Raw genomic sequence first — 19,331 nt, 5'->3', positions numbered from 1 at the left:
ATATTCAGCCAAATGCTTCAGAACTCATTGGACGGCGCTTCACAGTGCAGATGGACAATGACCCGAAGCATACTGCGAAAGCAACCAATGAGTTTTTTAAGGGAAAGAAGTGGAATGTTATGCAATGGCCAAGTCAATCACCTGACCTGAATCCGATTTGAGCATGCATTTCACTTGCTGAAGACAAAACTGAAGGGACAATGCCCAAAGAACAAGCAGGAACTGAAGACAGTTGCAGTAGAGGCATGGCAGAGCATCACCAGGGATGAAACCCAGCGTCTGGTGATGTCTATGCGTTCCAGACTTCAGGCTGTAACCAAGTAATAAAAAGTGAAAGTTTGATTTATGATTGTTAATCTGTCCCATTACTTTTGGTCCCTTTAAAAAGTGGGAAGCACAAATACAAACTGTTGTAATTCCTACACCTTTCACCTGATTTGGATGTAAATACCCTCAAATTAAAGCTGAAAGTCTGCGGTTAAAGCACATCTTGTTTGTTTAATTTCAAATCCATTGTGGTGGTGTATAGAGCCAAAAAGATTAGAATTGTCGATGTCCCAATATTTATGGACCTGACTGTATATATGTGTGTGTGTATATATATATTTATACACACATAAGATAGGGTTTCTCTTTCCCCCCTATCTTTAACCACTTGCTGACCAGCTGCCGTACATATACTGCAGCAGGTCGGCAGGTTTCCACGAAATGACCTGTATGTTGCTTCGCAGGTGAGCTCGTGGGGGCGGGTGCGCCCATTCGCCAGAGGGTAAGCTGATCTTCAGGTCCAGCGGCTGCGATTGCCGCCGGGCACCTGCGATTGTACCCCCTGGAGAGAGAAGGGCGGTCTGCCCTTGCCAGAGATGTATAGTAACTAAGTAGAACTACTTCACTACTGTACTTAAGTACGGAAAGGCGGTATCTGTACTTTCCTAGAGTAGAATTTTTTTCTCCTACTTCCACTTTTACTTCACTACATTTTTTTTCAAGGATTTCAATACTTCTACTCTGATATTTTTTTTTGTGCTGCATAGTTACTCGTTACAATTATAAAAATTACCACTGCCAGAACAGTAGATGGGAGGTTTCATGAAGCTCAAAACATGTGTATTATCAGCGCATATGAAAATAAATGCTACTGTATGTATAAATAAAAGCTGCATTTGAAATAATAAAAAACAATATGATGTTCAAACTTTTGACTTCCTTCTTTAATAACTACATAACACAGTACTTGTACTTTTACTTTCAGTACTTGAGTAGCAAAATTTTTAAAAAAACTACTTGCAATACTTAAGTACAAAAAATGTTGAATACTTTAGTACTTCTACTCAAGTCACTTTTTGATCAAGCACTTCCACTTCTACTCAAGTCACTTTTTGATTGAGCACTTGTACTTTTACTGAAGTATGGGTTTCGAGTACTTTACACAACTCTGGCCCTTGTAAACACAGCAGACCGCTGTTCTATCAGCAATGAACACAAGGCTCCTGTGTTCCTCTTATTTAGGAACACTGGTCTCTGTGTTCATTCCATAAGCCCATTCCCCACACAGTTAGAAAGCACCCACTAGGGACATATTTAACCCTTTGATTGCCCCTGGTGTTAACCCCTTCCTTGCGAGTGTCATTAGTACAGAAACAGTGCATTTTTAGCACTGATTACTGTACTAATGTCACTGGTCCCCCCAAAAATGCCAGTTAGGGGTCTGATCTGGCTGCCGCAATGTCGCAGTCCTACTAAAAATTGCTGATCACCTCCGTTACTAGTAAAAAAAAATAACTAAATAAAAATGACATAAATCTTTCCCCTAGTTTGTAGATGTGATAACTTTTACGCAAACCAATCAATATACTCTTATTGGGATTTGTTTTACCAAAAATATGTAGCCGAATACAAATTGGCCAAAAATGATGAAAAAAAATTAGATTTTTTATTGGAAATGTTATGTAGCAGAATGTGAAAAATATTGTTCTTTTTTTTTTCAGAATTGTCGCTCTTTTTTTTGTTTATAGCGCAAAAAATAAAAAATTGCAGAGGTGATCAAATACCACCAGAAAGCTCTATTTGTGGGGGGATAAAAAGACAAAAATTGTATTTGTGTAAAGCGTTGCACGCCCGCGCAATTGTCAGTTGATGTAACGCAGTGCCGAATCGCAAGAAATGGCCTGGTCGTTAACCACTTCCCGACCACCCACCGATTTTTTTACTGAGGCAGGGTGGTTCTCCTGCGCAAACCGACGTAGACCTACGTTGGTCGTGCACAGGAGGCTAGATGGCGAGCGCGCACTGCTGGCAGCCAATGCACGGGTCAGGCGCCTGACACCCGCGATCACTCCTTGCTGAGAGAGGACGGTCTGCTGTTGTAAACACAGCTGACCGTTCTTCTCTCTGGAATGATCAGAGCTCATGTGATCCTTCTATATAGGATTACATGTCTCTATGGTCATTTCAGAAGCCACGCCCCCCCCACAGTTAGAATCACTCCCATAGGCTTACATTTAACCCCTTAATCACCCATAGGGTTAAACCCCTTCCCTGCTAATGGCATTATTACAATAACAGTGCATATTTATAGCACTGATTACTGTAGTAATGTCACTGGTCCCCCCAAAAGTGTCATAAATATCAGTCAGGGGTCTGATCTGTCCGCCTCAATGTCGCAGTCCCGCAAAAAAATCGAAGATCGCCGCCATTACTAGTAAAAAAAAAAAAAAACAATAAAAATGACCTAAATTTTTCACGTAGTTAGTAGACGCAATAACTTTTGCGCAAACCAATCAAAATACGCTTATTGCAATTTTTTTTTTTTTATACCAAAAATATGTAGCAGAAAACAAATTGGCCTAAAATGTAAAAAAATATTGATTTTTACATTTTTTTTTTTTTTTTTTTTGGGAATGTTATATAGCAGAATGTGAAAAATATAGTTTTTTTTTTTTTTTCAAAATTGTTGCTCTTTTTTTGTTTATAGCGCAAAAAATAAAAATCGCACAGGTGATCAAATACCACCAAAAGAAAGCTCTATTTGTGGGAAAAAAAGGACACCAATTTTATTTGGGTACAGCGTCGCACGACCGCACAATTATTCGTTAAAGTAACGCAGTGCCAAATTGCAAAATAGGGCCTGGTCATTAAGGGGGCAAATCCTTCTGGTCTTAAAGTGGTTAAGGGCAGGGGAGGACTGGCAAGGGGGGCAGGGTGGCAATTGCCCCCCGGGCCACTCTGAAAAGTGGTAAAAACTGATAAAAAGGTCTCACTCAGGGCTGGATTAATGTAGGGGCCAGACACTGTATACAGCTGCAAGTCAAAAACCAGGTGGGCATGGATGGTAAGATGATTCAATGGTTTAATGGGCCACTTGACTGGACTTGCCCCCCAGACCTAAGGCTGCCAGCCCTCCCCTGGTTAAGGGGGTAAATCTTCTGGTCCAGAAGGGGTTAAAGCCGCTTTGTCCTAGATTACCTACTTCAGACCCAAAGCGTACCTACAGTATTTGGTTCATCATGGTGGGTGTCGCTGCGGGGACCACTTACCAGCTTCAGGGCCGTCTTTTCCATTGGGCATACCCGGCGGTTGCCCGGGGGCCCCACTTGCCAAGGGGCCCCACATCGATCGATGGATTGGTGGCATGTGATGTCCCACTCCCTGGTGGTCTAGGGCCCCCCCTTTCCGTTGTCCGCCGGGCGTCCCCCCCTTGTTGCCTCCGGTCCGGAGTCCGGCGGCGGCCGTGGGTGGCTCGAGTCTGCCCTGCACACACTGGTTGCTAAGGCCAGCCCGCTTGGCATCTAGCAACCAGTGACATGACAGCAGAGCAGACCCAGGATGCACAGCGCCGCCGCCGCACGCAGCGGAGGACTCGGAGGAGGATCCTCCTCCTCGTCGGCTCTCCTCCAGTCCTCACTCTCCTCTCCTCCGCCTCCGTCCATCGAGTCGATCCTGGAAGAAGACTGGCTCCGCCTCCACCTCCTCCCATGTCATGTGCAGGCTCAGCAGTGTAAGGGTAAGTCTGCCAGTTTTTTTAACTCAGTCATTCTCAATGGCATGATGTGAAGTCATAATGATGATGGCATTGTATAGGAGCCTACCAAATGTGTACAAGTAGCCAAATTGAAGAATTAGATAGTTAGAATAGAAAAAAAAAAGTGCTTTACTTTTGTTGCTGGTCATCTAAAACTCTGCATAGAGACCAACGCTGGTGTTGCATTGGGTTCATTGTCCTGGTTATGTCACAGTAAATGTCCTACTACCTGTCCTGGCTGGAGGAGGATATACTACCTACTATATATTGGTCCCTGGCCTATGTGTATATAGTAAGGTATATATTATGCTCCAGGTAAGTAGTTGTACTCTCTTGTAGTATATAGTGTTCGCTGTAACTACTACCTGGAGGATAATATATACCTTACTATATACATATTACAGGGACCAATATATACTACAAGACAAGAGGCAACTACCTGGAGTATATACCTTACTAACTATATACATATTACAGGGAACACTATATACTACAAGAGACTCTTGTAGTATATAGTGTTCCCTGTAATATGTATATAGTAAGGTATATACTCCAGGTAGTTGTACTCTCTTGTAGTATATAGTGTTCCCTGTAATATGTATATAGTAAGGTATATACTCCAGGTATATGAAGGGGGAAGGGGCTGGGAATGCCGCTCAGGTGTATGTCCAATCTGGTGCTGGCTGGATCCGCCGTCCGGAAAGATTATGTAGAAATGTGGAGCCGCACACAGATGAATGAAATAAAAAAAAGGTTTCTTTATTCTTCAAAGTCATCCAAGACAAACAGACAGTGTGAGGAACAGAATATGTCCAAGGTAGACGCGTTTCACGGCACGAACGGCCGCTTACTCATTACCACGAACGGCCACTTACTCATTATCACCGTGGTAATGAGTAAGCGGCCGTTCGTGCCGTGAAACGCGTCTACCTTGGACATATTCTGTTCCTCACACTGTCTGTTTGTCTTGGATGACTTTGAAGAATAAAGAAACCTTTTTTTTATTTCATTCATCTGTGTGCGGCTCCACATTTCTACATAATATACTCCAGGTAGTTGTGCTCTCTTGCCATGATGAATGCATGTCCTCGCTCACCTCCTCCGGACTCCTCTCCACCCCGCCTTCTCCCTCCAGGCGCCCCTCCCATTGGCCGCCGGGCTATCGCTGCTCCGCAGGGGGCCCCAGTGCACTGCATTGCCCAGGGGCCTATAAGGCTCTTAAGATGGCACTGGTGCCCCTTATGCAAAGCCAAGAAACCCTCTTTAACTCACAAATTCTGGACATGCTCCTATATCTCATCTTTCTGGGATCAAGTACTGACTTTCATCCACAGCATCACCCTGCTTCAACTGCCCAAGGACCCTATGCTTTTGATCTTTGGCTACTGGCACAAACACTTGCAACTATGGTCGAGCTCATCTTCTTCCCCACCGCGAATTTGGATCCTTACTGTTTTATTGGTGGCCAGGAGGGTAATCTTGACTCAATGGATCTCTTCAACATGCCCTTCTATTTCTCAATTACAAAGAGAGCTAACTAATCTCTTACGCAAGGACTGTATCAACACAGACTTTAATTCTCTTTCATCTCAACGTTGATTTTTCAACAAATGGAAAACCTACTTTTCTCTGTCGCTCATTGACAGACGTAGTCCTCCTTGATTAATATCAACTCGGGTTATACTGCCCTCTACAGGAGTAGGACTAGACAGGAAAGAAAATGTTCTGGCCACACCCTAGGGGCAGTCCCAGAGGGTATATCCTCTCACTTCCTGCTACAGCAAATCAGTTTTTTTCTGTCTAGTTAGGAGTAAGAACCTAGATGCCTTGCTAGGATCTTCGGTCCTGGCAGGATTTTTTTCTTAGAAAGATTTTTTTTTTTTTAGACAGCTTTTTTCTCCAGTGTTCCTGTGAGATCTTCAAGCAAGAAAGCTGGAACTGGGCGACGGGCTGGATGTTGAGATCCAGTGGTCACCCCAGTTCAGCCTACGAGCGCGTGCAGGCCATAGCTCCGCGCTGGGTCGGCCGCGACATAGTCCCACTGCCGGTCACTTCCACGGGCTGCACAGCCTCCCGACGGCCCACGGACTGCATGCGGCCCGCCAGGGTCCTATACCACCGGCCAGGCTTATCACCATTCAGGGTGAAGTTTGGTGGACCGAGGCACTCCCGCAGGCCGCCAGGCCGAAAACATACTTCCCGCAGGCCGCTGCTAGCCGCCGCTATCCTACACAGGCCGCCGCCATTGTTTTGCAGATCGCACGAGGCCGCCATATTGGCGTAGCCTCGTGTCTCCAGCATGGGGGCGGCCATGTTTGAGGTGACCAAACACCTCGAGGAGCTATGGGGCCGGAAGGCGTGTAAAGGGGCGGAGCTGCCTCCTTGGCCCAGGGAAAGCAAGCCAAAGACTTCCTGTCTGTAACAGACAGTGCTGGAAGCAAGTTGATAGAAACTTCTGTGCATCAGGTGAGCCTTGGGGTCTCTCTCTCTTTCTGAGGGGTCCAAGCAGGTAGACTGAGGGGCGCTATTGCGCTGGGGGACTAAGTTTAAAAAAAAAAAAAATGTTTTTTTCTTGCAATTAATTTTTTTGTGTTTGCTGGCAAGTGTCTTGTTACATGAACCCTGCCACACATGTATCCCCACCTGATCCCCTCGGGGTGGCCGCAGGACCCTCCAGTACCCCATTTGTGATGATGCATTATCAGCAGTTTTGGAGTCTTTGGTATCCCGGGTGGAGGTAGCCTATCAGGGACGGGGGTCAAGAAGAGCGACCCCCGCCTACCCCTAGGTCATCTGATACTTCAGATACGGATTCTGAGCTAGTCATTGCAGCCCTTTTTTCTGGGGTTGTTGTCTCAGGTACGGTCTCCTCAGACAGTGAGGAGGATGCGTCTGCCTCCGCCATAGAACAAGAAGCGTTGGTGGAAGCACTAGTTGTGTCTGTCCGGGAAACCTTAAATCTTGAGGTTACACGGGCAGAGGTAGCGGAGACTCATATTCCTTCTTTGGTACTAGCAAGCCTACCAAAATTATGAAGGGTTTCCCTTGCTCAAATGGGGTCGTCCGTAAACGAGCCTCTGCTATTTCCAAACGCATTGCTAGGCGCTATCATTTTGAGGAATCCCTCATTACAAAGATGGACGGTACCACCAATAGTGGACTCACCGATTTCCAGACTAAATAAAGCCACTGTTATCCCGTGGGATTGACAGAATGGACCTCACCCATCTCTAGGGTGGGGGGACGTCTTCACCGGTTTCCGCATCCAGGGCTTTCCAGAATCCCGGATAAAGGGGTTCGCAAGGTCATATGGTCGGGATACAAGATCGAGTTTTGATCACTTCCACCGGTGCGATTCTTCCCTTCCAATATTCGACATCCCCGGGTCGCTTAAAAAGCTTTGCGGGGGACAGCTTGATGCAACAAGCAGTGGTAGTTCCCATTCCTTGGAGGAGTTCTAGTCGAACCTGTTCACAATGCCCAGGAAAAAGGGCTAGGTGCGTCCAATTCTGGTCTTGGAAGAGATGGAGTCCATCCATACAGTGGTGGCCTCCCTGCATCAGGGGGATTTCCTGGCGTCCATAGACATTTAGGGTGCCTATTTTCATATCCCCATCTTCGCAGGACATCAGCGTTTTCGTTGCTTTTCCCAAAGATCATCCCTGGTTCCCACCAGGAGACTGAACTATCTGGGCCTAATTTTGGATACATCCTTGGCAAGAGTGTTTTTTCATGCGGAGAAACTCCAGAAGATTCAGTCATGATTCGGATATTACTGTCCGTCAACTGGCTGGGATTGATGGTCGCCTCTTTAGAGGCAGTACCGTTTGCCCAGTCTCATACCCGAATTCTCCAAAGAGGAGATTCTTCTCATATGGAATCGGAATTTCCAATTCCCTAGACAATCGGATCCGATTGAGCGAGCGGACCAGGGAGGCTCTGGTCTGGTGGCTTCGGTCTCCGATGCTCAGCCCGGGGAAGTCATTTCTTCTGATAAATTCCAGGTCACCGATAAATGTGTTGGAACTGAGAGCGATCAGACTTTGTCTGATTTACTGGACCGAGCAGCTCCAGGACAGCCCGGTTCGGATCCAATCGGACTATGCCTCGGTCATGACTTATGTCGATCACCAGGGGGCACCAAGAATGCCCTGGCGGCCATAGAAGTGGCCAACATTCCTATTGGGGGAACAGTTGTTCCAGTTCTCTCCGCGATAGTTATCACGGGGTGGACAGGCAGATTATTTCAGCCGTCAGATTCTGGATCAAAAGGAATAGTGTCTTCATCCAGAAGTATTTCTCCAGCTGTCCCTTCATTGGGGCACCCCGGAGATGGATCTGTTGGCAGGTTGGCTCAACAGGGCTCGCGCCCGCGATCCTCTAGCGGACGCAGCAGACGCGCTGAGCGCCCCGTAGGGGAAGTATCAGCTACTGTATGTCTTCCCCCTTCTCAAGTTACTGCTGAGATTTCTCCGCAGGATAGAGGTGGAGGGAACTCCAGTTATCCCGGTAATTCCGGGCTAGCCTCGTCAAGCCAGGTACGCCGACTTGGGCAAGACTAGTCGCGGACGCTCCTTGGAGACTTCTTCTCAGGGAGGATCTGCGGTCTCAAGGACCGATCTTCCATCGTGCTTTACAGTCGCTGGCTTTAACGGCCTGGCCATTGAGACCCAGGTACTGAAGGACAAGGAATTGTCAGCTTCAGTTATTTCTACTCTAATTAAAGCAAGAAAAGCGACTTCCAGCAAAGTCTATTATCACACATGGAAGGCTTACATTGCGTGGTGTGAATCGTAGGAGTTTTCCCCCACGTACCTATTCGGTGACCCGAATCTTGGTTTTTTTTCTGCAAAAGGGGGTTGAGCAGAAACTATCCTTGAGCACTATCAAGGGTCAGGTTTCAGCGTTAGCAATCTTCTTCCAGAAGCCTTTGGCTACTCATTCCGTGGCGGAATTTCATCCAGGAGGTGCAGCACTTGGCTTCGCCAGTGCGCGCGCCCTTACCACCCTGGGATCTTAATTTGGTGTTGTCGGTTCTTCAGAAACCTCCCTTTGAAAATATCAGGGAGATTCCCTTGCTTACATTATCCCAGAAGGTGGCCTTCTCGGTGGCTATCACTTCTGCACGCAGGGTGTCAGAACTGACTGCATTATTGTGTCATTCCCCATATCTGGGGATTCATAGGGAGAAGGTAGTTCTTCATCCGAAGCCATCCTTTTTTCCTAAGGTGGTTTTCAGACTTTCATCTGAATGAAGATATTGTGCTACCTTCCTTGTGTCCTAAGCCCAGTCATCCTCGGGAATGTGCGTTGCATTCCTTGGATGTGGTGCGGGCAATCAGGGTATACCTGAAGACTACGGAATCGTTCCATAAGACGGATTCACTTTTGTGATCACGGATGGCCCCAGAAAGGGGTTGCCTGCATCTGCCGCGACTATCTCCAAATGGATTAGACAGTCGGTGGTACAGGCTTATTCTATTAAGGGTCGGAATCCTCCGTTCCTTATTAAGACGCACTCCACTCGAGCGCTCAGTACTTCCTGGGCCTACCGCCATCAGGCGTCAGTGGTCCAGGTGTGCAAGGCGGCTACCTGGTAGTCGGTGCATACCTTTACAAAATTTTATAAAGTTGATGGATGCCTCATTTGGCCGCAAGGTTTTGCAGACCACAATTTGAGGAGACCGGTGGTCTACCTCGAGGGTTTTTTTCCGTTGGAATTTCTGTTGAGTCTCATCTTTTGTTTGATGAGCCTTTTAAACTTCTAGTTGGCACCGGTTGGGCCTTCTAGATTGGATTTTGATTTCCATTTTCCCACCCCTCATTTGTGGCACTGCTTTGGGACGTCCCGAGTTGATCTTAATCAAGGAGGACTACGTCTGTCAATGAGCGACAGAGAAAAATGGATTTTTGTAAAATCTTACAGTAAAATCCTTTTCTCTTAAGCTCATTGACAGACGTAGTACCCGCCCCTCTGTTTTTGAGTTGGGTTGGGTTAAATTCTCTAAACACTGCTTTGTGACATAACTGATTTGCTGTAGCAGGAAGTGAGAGGATATACCCTCTGGGACTGCCCCTAGGGTGTGGCCAGAACGTTTTCTTTCCTGTCTAGTCCTACTCCTGTAGAGGGCAGTATAACCCGAGTTGATATTAATCAAGGAGGACTACGTCTGTCAATGAGCTTAAGAGAAAAGGATTTTACGGTAAGATTTTACAAAAATCCATTTATCTTTATCTTCATCTTCGATAAACTCGAAACTATTTGATGTTTTTGAATCATTCTATTTGATCCGTCTTTGGACGTTATCCACCCCCCCCCCCCGGAGAGGGGTTATTGAGTTCTGACCGCTCTCCTACTCCCCGTCTCAATTACACCCCCCCCCCCTCGCCCTTTTATGATATTGCTAGAGAACCTGCTTCAGCCTTCAACCTACGTCTCATGAACTTCTACAGATTCTACCTGGTAGAGGGGTGTTCGGGCCCATATTCTCTCTACCCCACGGTTTAATATTCCCCATCTTGTTCTTTTGTTTAGCTTTGTAAGTTAAAATGCTGACATCTATATGGCTTCTTGTGTCTTTATGTTGATCTTTGTGTTTCAATAAAATTTTAAATAAAAAACAACAATATACATATATAACTACAGAGGATAGCGCACACGTGTAAAAGAAATGACTATCAAATATAAAGGCAATCAAAATTAATAAAAATGGGGATTTGGTTCCACCATATGGCCATATCGTGCTCAAGCCCACCACTATGTCAAAGGTACCCCATTGTCAGTGGGTCCTACACTATCCATAAATTGAAGAATAAATCCAACCTCTCTATACCATTGGAGATACTTGCTCCTTACATGGGAGAGATGTGCAACTGCACTATAAGGGACTCCTCCTATATCTGCTTGCTGGTGGACAATGATAACAAAGTACAGGTGTGGGGGGGTGGGGGTGCTCAACCCAAGGAGTCTGGTCAGGACTAAGGGTGGTGTCCATCAGCAAGCAGATATAGGAGGAGTCCCTTATACTGCAGTTCCACATCTCTCCCATGTAAGGAGTAATGGGCCATACACACTATAAGATTTTCTGAAGACTTTTTCTTTTAGATTTACCCAAACCATATAATATGAGGTCAAACCTAAACACTTTCAATTTGTATGTAATCTGGCAGGCCCTTACACTACATAGAAAAGGTAAATCTGAAGGAAAAAGTCTTCAGAAAATCTTATAGTGTGTATGGCCCTTAAGTATCTCCAATGGTATAGAGAGGTTGGATTTATCCTTCATTTTATTGATAGCGTAGGATCTACTGACAATGGGGTACTTTGACGTAGTGGTGGGCTTGAGCACAATATGGCCATATGGTGGGACTAAATCCCCATTTTTATTCATTGTCATTTCTTTTGCATGTGTGCACTATCCTCTGTAGTTATATAAGAAAAGATCTAATCGTTTTAGAGGTTGTAGTGTTTTTTTTTTTTTATTTAATGGATTTAGGGTAGGTAAGTTGTATTTTATTTAATAATCGTTTTTGTGCTATTTCCTTTATTTCATTTATTTATTTTTATTTTTTTAACTATATAAGAATACCAAGGATAGTTGAAAGGAACTTCCATGACCCTCAGAATCCATTTTATAAAGCCCATTGCACCTTGAGGTCACAAAAATCACTTTAATTTGGTTTTCCCTATAGCCGGCAATGCAAAATGCTGAAATCTCCCTATTTTTCACTGAAATTTTAGGGAAACGAAAAATCTCCGTTTCTCTTGTATATAATTAGTGAGTATCTTAAGTAATTTTTGCATCTCATCCTTCTGCATGGTTATGCTGTTGTTTCTGCATCCTCCCAAACAAAAATGATGCTTTAGTTTGGAGATTGGGAAAGGAATTTTATCCCTGTTGGAGCAAAGGCAATCCGACCATCCCTGGATGAACATTCTACAGCGTTAATTCTTATAAGTACACCATAGTACCATAAGTACACCATATTGTCCAAAGTATTTTGAGGCCTGCCTTTACACTTTGCTGCTATAACAGCTGCAGTCTACAGTCTTAGGCCATATTAAGCTGGCCCACCCTTTGCAGCTATAACAGCTTCATCTCTTCTAGGAAGGCTGTCCACAAGGTATAGGAGTGTGTCTATGGGAATGTTTGACCATTCTTCCAGAAAAACATTTGTGAGGTCAGGCGCTCTTGTAGATGGGAAGGCCTGGCATGTATCTGTTTATTCTTAAAACACATGTAATAAAATGGATTTCACTCATAGTGTGGAGATTGGGCCAGCAAAGTTCATTGTCGTCCCCCGGATGTGCCAGATGACAATCCAGTGGATCCTGTATCGGGGTCTGCTTCCTGCTGAATCCGCTCTAATTCATCCTAAAGGTGTTCTATCAGGTTAAGGTCAGGACTCTGCAGGCCAGTCAAGTTCCTCCACCCCAAACTCGCCCATCCATGTCTTTATGGACCTTGCTTTGTGCACTGATCCAAATCATTTGGTGGAGGGGGGATTATGGTGTGGGGTTGTTCCTCAGGGGGGGATTATGGTGTGGGGTTGTTCTTCAGGGTTTGGGCTTGGCCCCTTAGTTCCAGTGAAAGGAACTCTTTAAGGCCCAGTCAAGTTTCTCCACCCCAAATTCACTCATCCATGTCTTTATGGACCTTGCTTTGCACACTGGTGCACAGTCATGTTGGAACAGGAAGAGGCCATCCCCAAACTGTTCCCACAAAGAAGGGAGAATTAAATTGTCCAAAATATCTTGGATTCTAGGACAATATCCCCCCGGGAAACATCCCCCCTGGACAACATCCTCCCTGGACAATATCCCCCTAGGCAATATCCCCCTTCTAACCCTAACCCTATGTCCAGGGGAATGTTTTTTTCCGGGAGGATATTGTCCCGGGGGGATATTATCCGGGGGGATGTTGTCCCGGGGGCATTATGTCCAGGGGGATGTTTTCCGGGGGGATATTGTCCTGATACCAATATCTTGGTATGCTGGCACCTTAAGAGTTCCCTTCACTGAAACTAAGGGGCCAAGCTCAACAACCCCTAAAAAACAACCCCACACCATAATCCCCCCTCAACCCAATGATTTGGACCAGTGCACAAAGCAAGGTCCATAAAGACATGGATGATGGAGTTTGGGGTGGAGGAACTTGACTGGGCCTGCCCAGAGTCGTGACCTTAACCCCATAGAACAGCTTTAGGATGAATTGGAGCGGATTCAGCAGGAAGCAGACCCCGATACATCTACAGGATCCACGGGGTTGTCATCTGGCACATCCGGAGGAGGACCATGAACTTTGCTTGCCCAATCTCTGTTATTACATGTGTTTTAAGAATAAACAGATACACGCCAGGTCTTGCCATTTACAAGAGTGCCTGACCTCACAAATGTACTTCTGGAAGAATGGTCAAACATTCTTGTTCTAGCTGCAAAGGGTGGGCCAACTCAATATTTAACCCAACAGACTAAGACTGGGATGTCATTAAAGTTCATGTGCATGTAAAGGCAGGTGTCCCAATACTTTTGGTAATACAGTGTTAAGTATAAGTTATGTTTTGTGCATTTAGAAACACACCAAAGCCTGTTTTATTGAGTTAGCCAGACCCAGCTCCTGCAGAATATTTTTTCCACAATCTTCCCGGCTCTTACAGTAAAGAACCTCTTCAGTGTTCAATAGTTTGATTTACTAAAGGCAAATAGTACACTGCAGTTTGCAAGTGAAGTTAATTTCATTTTTCCCCAGAGCTTAGTGAGTGTGGTGAAATTTATTTCCATTTAGTAAATCAACCCCCGTGTCTTTTGGAGGACTGAAATAACGACATGCATCGCTTATTGTGGTCCGAGGCTGTGTAAAGATGAACCTCATGTTCATGATGATGCCTCACTAGAGTATTATAGTGACACCATTGTGTGTGTCTCTAATAGTGCAAAAATATCTTGCATGCTTTGTTTCTGTTCAAGTTCAAATCTGGGATTTTTTTAAATGTAGAATAGAACTCCGACAACACCAGATAAAGAATTCGGACACATTTACAGGATAGTTTTTGGGTATGTGATTCAAAAGTAGTAACAGACGGGCATCTAACATTGTTAGATATTTTAATTTTTTGTACAATTTAACCTAAACTTGGCAACAGGTTAGTCAACTGTGAAATCAGCTCATGTCTGTGAGCAGCTTGTACCCAATGAAAGTTGATCATTTGAATGAGCATATTGAATTGATAAACACAAAGGGGTTGCTTTACAAAAACTAGAGCACTCAAAACCTGGTGCAGCTGTGCATGGTAGCCAATCAGTTTCTAGCTTCAGCTTGTTCAGTTAAGCTTTGGTTAAAAAATAAAAATCTGCAGATCAGGGAGGAAAGGAGCCTGACCATGGCACCAGCAAAGAGCTTGTGCTAGGAGCGCCAGGAGACCCTACCCTGCTCATGTAAGGAGTGAAGGAGCAAAAGGAACTTTCCCTACTATCCCCATATTTGTCATGCTGTGGTGGAGGTCTAGAGAAGATACCTGACCTGTTGGTAGTGGTGGGGCGGCCGGACACCTACAGCCTCGGTGGGGCTGGATGGTGAAGAGGAGAAGTGCAGAACTGTGACAGCTGGACAGGAGCAGCTCCAGGTGGTGTGAGGCATGATCCTGGCCTGAGGCAGAGACGCTGACGTCTGGCATGTGGCCCAGAAGGGGTCAGCGGGACGTGGTGGGGCTAGGCAATCATCAGTCAAATTCGGCAGCAATCGAGGAAAACCCAATGAAGCCGATAGCTGGTCAGGACTGAACCACCTGGATGCCGGCAGAAGAGCACTACATGGACCTCACAAGGAAAGGAGACCAGCCACTGCAACACAGAGGAGTCTGTCTGAGTATCCACAAGGAGGAGACAGAGGAAATTAATAGCCTCTGCAGATTGACAGCCATATACGGAGAGATTGGAGATTACCCCTTGTATAAGTTTCCACCTGAATAATGCCCCGTACACACGCGTCGATAGTTGGCCGTGAATTTTCGGCCAACGTCCGATCGGCCGATTTTCGGCTTGTTAGTATGATGCTTTCGACAACCGACTCCGACTTTTCGGCCGAATAAAATCTGGTTTGCAGACTATAAAATTTTTGTTGGCCGTCAACACAACGGTCGATTTTCGGTCAGTCAGTACAGATTTCGGCAGACAAAAATCTGATGAGCAAGAATGGGCATGCTCAGAGAAGAAAAAACACACGGAAAGTAAACCATCACATGACATCACTTCTGAAGTTGGTTTTTGTTGGCCGAGAAAATTTGTGTGCAGTCTAGGCACATTCCAACCAACAAAACACAATTCTGGACAAAAGTCGGACGATCGGTCAGCCGATAATCGTTGCGTGTGTACGAGGCATTAGAGATTGAAAGTGACCCAGAAACAGGATTTAGGGAAGAGCAATGCATTAAGACCCAACTGCCTACAAAAGTAGAAATGACGGATATGCTTGCAAAATTAGAACGGTCTCTGAAAACCGATATGGCAAGGCTTTGTAGGGATCTACGTTCATCAGTTAAAGTACCCCCCACTGGTTAGGGCAGGGCCATCTTTAAGGCAGGGCAAAATGGGAAGCTGCCCTGGGCCCCATCATTGTTGTGGGGCCCAAAGCAGCTGTCTCATACTTGCCAACTATCCCTGTTTAAATTCCCTTAAAGTTTTAGTCCCATAGCTGCCCAGCTCTGCCCTATTGCCATGTATAGATGACTCACCTGCAGACCCTTTGTTTACCTGTAAATAACCTGCAATGATATGTAAATTGTGTGGCATTAATATGTAAATAGCCGCGGACCAGCTGCATTGATATGCAAATAGAGGCAGCATTCATATGTATACAATGACACCCTGAGGTCAAATCCACCATAAGGTTCATATGGGCACAAAAATGTATGGTGTAGGGACCCGTCTGAGGTACGGCTCCTAGTTGGTGTAGGTACCTGCGGGTTGTCTCTGAGTCTGTGTTTTTGCAGGTGGAGGCCTGACAAGTGGCACGCAGGTGCTGTCTTTGATTTGATGCCTATTAGGACCGTGTGACTCCATTTTATTTTATGCACTGTGTGTTCAGGTTATTTATTTGTTATTTACATTTTTGGGTAATAAAAGGCTGCTATGGCCAATTTAACTCCAATCGGTTGTGGTGTGGTTATTTTACTGGAAGTGGGGTTTTATTGGTATAGTAGTTAAGAACAAGCCATATTTAATACCTTAGTCAAAATGATCTGTACTGGAACTGTTGCATTTCTTATTTTCCTTCTTAATAAAGCCTTTCTTGAGTTAAAAAAAACTAAATGTTGGGTGTCCCTCATGATCCATATCAGAACCCTATCCAGGGCAGTGAGTGCAGCATACCGGGCATTATGGCACCTTTGCCTTTTTGCTGGTTCTAACCAGTCAGAGCATCTGCTGAACTTTTTGTCAAGTAATACTCGTTTCTAACTGAACTGTGTGTAAGCTCAGTTAATACAAACCCATAAGGCAGGGCAAGGCAACCTCAGCACTCTCGGTCTGTGGTGAACTTACAAATCCTATCAAGCCTTTACCTCTGGGAGTCATGCTTGTAGTTGTCAGTCTTGCAATGCCTCATGGGAATCATGATTCCACAACAGCCAGAGTGCTGAGGTTGCCTCTCCCTGCCTTAGAGGTTTGTATAAACTGGTCTTGCAGCCAAAGCACGGAGGTACAATTATACTGATAATAGAAGTGAGTATTACATGACAATAAACATGGCAGTCGCTCTGACTAGCAAAAAAAAAAAAGACAAAGGTTCGATATACACAACAGTGCAAAAGGGGTCTTCAGCACACTTTGGCTCCATTCACACTTGTGCGATTTCTCATGAGAATTTGAGACGCACTCCATTCTTTCCAAAGGCACCTATTTAGGTTGGGGCAACTTTGAAGAGGTGCCTGCACTACTTTGGTGCGACTTCTGATGTGACTAGATCCATTGAGTTTAAAGTTGGATCCAAGTCACGCTGGTGTGAATGCAGCCTTAATCTAGCTTGTAAAAGAAATAAATGCAAAAATAATCGATTTACCTACTCCGCTTACAGAGTGTTGGAGTGTAGTGTAGGGATCCGACTAGATCAGGGTAGCTGTACTTAAGGAACCAAAACCAGACTGTGTATGATTAAAGTGAGATTTATTAATAATGAATTAAAACCAACCCAACACCAAAAAAACACAATACAAGGCAAACTGACAATATACAGGAACAGTAAACCAAGGGGCACAATACTGAACTGTAATGCCACATATACGTAACTGGGAATATGGATAAAACAGGATATCACAGGAGCTGCAAGAAGAGGGATCTGGAAGGGGACCAGAACTAAGTTCAGGAACAAGGAGAGCAGATATGAAGTAGCAGGGTACAGGATGCCGGTACTGGAACAGGATCACAGCAGGAACCAGGATCAAGGTCAGGAGAAGCACATTGATAACCAGTTACATGGCACACAGGTAAAACACTGAGCCAGTGACGGAAGCGAGGGGAGGGTTTATATACCTTCCCAGCAACCCGCATCAGGTGGAGATTTGCTGGCTACTGGGAGACAACTTCTGGAGAGACGTTTTTGCTGCATACATTTGCAAATAAATGTGGAAGCAAAAATAAACACCTCCAATCCTACACTGCCTGATACTGCACTGTACTACAATCCAATACTACACACCCCCACCCTACACTGCCTGGTACAGCACTGTACTGCAATCCAATACTACACCCCAACTCTACACTGTCTGATACAGCACTGGAATATCCAACACCGGGACAAGGCCATCCAGTGCTCTGAGCAAAGATGCCAAACAGCACCCCCCACCCCCATTGTGTGAGCTTGGGGGATCTTACCCCCAGCAGTCGTCTGTTTGTCAAATTCACTGCGCAGCTCCAGATCTGTCAATCAGGTTTTGGATGGACCTGGAAGTGCGCAAGGATGTTATGGGACCTTCTTGCTGTGTTCTCTGCAGAGCACTTGTGCCGGTCACAATGGAATCTGTAGTTGCACAGATTAGGGAGAAGTGACGGGTTGTTTGTCAGATCACCTAGCTATGAATAAAACATTTAGTGAACAATGTGATATGCCACAATTGGTGCATCAGCACAGCTGTTTTTCCACCGCACAGCAGCCGCTGCTGTGAAAGTACCCTAAGGCTAAGTTTAAATGTGTAGTTGGGGGGGGGGGGGGGGGGGCAGGGGTGGTAAAAATGCGCGATTAAGCTGAATTTTTACCGCCTTTCCATTCGCCCCCTCTTAAGCTGCAAAAGCCAGTGGTTGGGGGTATTTACACACTGTGATCATGATGCTTTGCTTCATGCCTGTGGCAATAAATCCCTGACATGTAGCAATCAGCCTGCCGAAAGTGACACATTTTGGCGAATGGTGAAAGCTGGCAAATGCCCTACAACCGCGTGCACTGGTGTGCTTGTCAGCAAAAATGGAGCTCCCTCCTCCCTCCTTTCAGTGCAGTTCCTGTATTCCTGGGACTATCCACATTGTTTGCTTGCATTGTTCGCTTGCTGAGAACACTGTGAGGACCTGACCTAATCTAGTCTGTTGAAACATCGTGCAAAAGCTGATTGGCCAATCATTGGGATCCAGTTGTTCTGACTTGATGTCTTCCTGGGACTATCCACATATATGGGCATAATCTTTCCCCACAATACAAGTCTGTGAGGGCCTCATTTGATGGATTTTACCAACTACACAGCCAACCCGTGCTTTCGGCAGAGCGCATAGAGCACCTGTTTTTAACATATACCGCCAGGCATATAGTTTTATCCATCACTGCACAGAATACCACCACTCAGGGTCTCCTATTTTGTCCCCCTGAAGAAGGAGTAGTTGTATAACTCCAAAACTAGTCGGGTCTGGAGTCCTCACCCTGAAACTGGTGTTATATTCAAGTGCATATGTGATGTATCTCTACTTACTTACTTGCCTTTTATTACCTTGTTAATTTTGTTATTTCAATAAAATATTAAACATTTTTGAATTAAACTTGTGTAGACATGAGTGCCTAAAAAATCCCACCAATAGGGGAAAACCTTTCTTTTTTGAGATTATATTGGGATGTGGCACCACCCCTAGCACCCAACACAGGTCACCCCCCATTTGACTGTATTCCTGGGAACACAGCTGCCGGCTTCTAAAAAATGTGAGCGCTATACTGACAGGAGGGGGAAGAGAGAGCACAGCTCTCACCTCCTCCCCGCTCTCTCTTCCTCTCCTTGCCACTTCCAAAACTGGGCTGACAGGAGTGGTGATGCCACTGTCACTCCTCCTGTGCCATTG

This window comes from Pelophylax lessonae (genome assembly GCF_965119305.1).
Source record: "Pelophylax lessonae genome assembly, chromosome: 2".
In the NCBI taxonomy this organism is placed as follows: Eukaryota; Metazoa; Chordata; class Amphibia; order Anura; family Ranidae; genus Pelophylax; species Pelophylax lessonae.
The sequence above is the reverse complement of the archived record's forward strand: the minus strand, read 5'-3'. Positions refer to the sequence as shown.